Raw genomic sequence first — 2627 nt, 5'->3', positions numbered from 1 at the left:
TGCTTTTGTTTTTATTCCCCTGTCCTATGTATATATACAAACCTCCCAGAATGTGACGAGACTATTCACTACACTGCTCCATTGAATCAAATTGATACAGGGAAGATAATGTAAGCATAGACGGGTCTGAAAAATTCCCAGTCATTGACTTTTGAAATTTTGCATGCAGCTTCAGTATTAGTCACTTCAACTTTTGTTTCCTATTTGTATGGCTGATAAAATAATGTAGAAGTAGTAAAGTATTTACTGGTGGAACAGGAATAAACAAAACTTCTTAAGTACTGGTCTTTAATAAGAATCATGCAAATACTGTAATATGTGATGCACCCCAGAAAAGGCTGTATATATTTTTATTTTTGTTGAAATGTATGATCATTCCAGTCTGTTTGCTCTAAAGAGATTACCAACATGGAAAATCCAACAGTTTCAGTTGCATGTATTTTAATGTCATTTATAAAGTCACCTCCTTTAATTTTAAATTCTACAGTACATGCTATACAATATTTAATCTCCTACAAACAAGGGTTATATGAAATGCCACATGTTGCTTCCTATTTACTAGGACATTTTAAACAAAATATAAAAAATAATGCTTTCCAACCATGAATCACATTTTGCATGATCTTGAATACTACTAGAGAAAACCATATATAATAAATGGCAAAAACTGGGAATTAGGATACAAACGTTATGGTCCTGATAAAATGTGGATTCAACCCGGTTCTATAGGTATTAGGGATAAAATTGCCACTGAGGTAAATTGGTAAAGAATGTTCAGGAATATGTTTATATTAAGAAAATGTGTCAATTCCATTTCTTTATTTTTTTTCTGAAATAAAATTTGCATGTATTACAGAGTAATCAAGGGAACCAAGATTCTAGCGAAAATCGAAAGAATGTAATCCATGGAAAACAGACACGTACAACAAGGAACATAAAATAACAAAAATGATATGTAAATAAGCAACCCGCATTTGGCTAAAATATGGGAGCATGGACTAGGTGCACCGGTAGGGTAAGCGTCCTCCACCCACCCTGTTGTTCACAAGAAAGCCAGTTTGGGGTAGACTAAAACCATAAAGGAAAGAAAATTTAACTACATGTTGAACAAATCGATTCTTAATGGTGTAGGTGGATACACCGTAAGGATCCATGAGTTCATGACTTCAATCTTGTAGCAACATAACCAGGTTTATATAACTTGATTACCTCCCTTAGTATACATATTGATAAATGTACTACATTATATACATATTAATACATGTACTACATTACATATTGTTAATGATATTTTGCCAACTATACCCCAACCCTCGCAAATGAAGATTGTAGGCATGTAAGTTTCACCGTGTCTGTCTGTCCGTAGCTATTTCCTGAGCAGCTTGCTGCATTGTTTTGAAACTTTGTAGGGTGTAATATAACCACAAGGAGGTGTGTATACTGTCAAGAATTTAAATTGCGGTAGAAATTGTAAAAATGACTGCTGATGGACTTAGACATTGGTCTTGTGTTGTCCGCAACTCCTAGGAATTTATGTTTACAGTAAATTTGCTGTCATATTCCGTTATTGTACATGTGATGTCAACGACAAAAAGTACTACTGATTTCTGTTTGGAGTTGGATGTTTTGGGATGACAGCAAAATTGTGTGTCAAAAGTGCTTAGTCTTTCCATCATGAAATTGTGTTCAATTTTATTGTTTGTCCATGCACACTGGCCCCAAATGTACAGGATTCAACAGGTTGCGGGGATATTAGTTCCATTATATGAGGCAATATCTAGTTTCTGATTCGTCTGCTTTGTTCACTAATTTCGTTTTAGTAACGATAAGGGATTTTACAGATTCCAACAAAAATTGTGGATGTACAACTAGTTCTAAAATATGCTGACTTGTGATCCGACCCCTGTGGAAAATGGCCTAGACCTCAAGTCCTTTAGTTGACTACGTCTATTTCTCTTATACGGACTGCTCATCTTCTACTATGGGCTCACCTAAGGTCCTTTACCTACCAAGTGTTGGTCGGATCAAAGATAGTTTCCAGTGTGGTGGATGCGTTTTTCAACAAACGGTCGGCATTCCAATGTGAATAGATTGTGCTCATCTACTTGCAGACCTATTCCTTCACTCTTATGAGGCTGACTTTATAGCTAATCTGATCCGAAAGAAAGAATATCGTTTAGTTATAGCTAGATCCTTTTATTATCAGTTTCCACTATATAGATGATGTATTATCGTTAAACAATCCTAGTTTCGGGGTTTGGTACATTGCATCTACCCAAAGAACTTGAAATAAAGGATACTACAGACACTGTAAAGTCAGCCTCATATCTTACCTACGCTTAGAGATCGATGGTAAAGGTAAACTGTTGACCAAACTTTACGACAAACGTGATTCATGACTTCATTCAGAATTGGCAACTTTCCTTTCATCTGTGGCAACATCCCTTTAGCACCTGCGTATGGGGTTTTCTTATCACTAATCATACGTTATGGCAGAGCTTGCCGTAACTACGCAGACTTTTTGTATCGCGCTAGACTTCTTACAATCAGGCTTCAGGAAAAGTGTTATGTTGCTAAAAGATTGAAGTCATCGCTGCAGAAGTTTTATGGTCGTCATCATGAATTCG

The sequence above is a fragment of the Perna viridis genome, chromosome 13, assembly GCF_037379345.1.
Source record: "Perna viridis isolate PV_CMFRI_1.1 ecotype Kerala chromosome 13, ASM3737934v1, whole genome shotgun sequence".
Classification (NCBI taxonomy): Eukaryota; Metazoa; Mollusca; class Bivalvia; order Mytilida; family Mytilidae; genus Perna; species Perna viridis.
Note: the sequence above shows the minus strand (reverse complement) of the source record.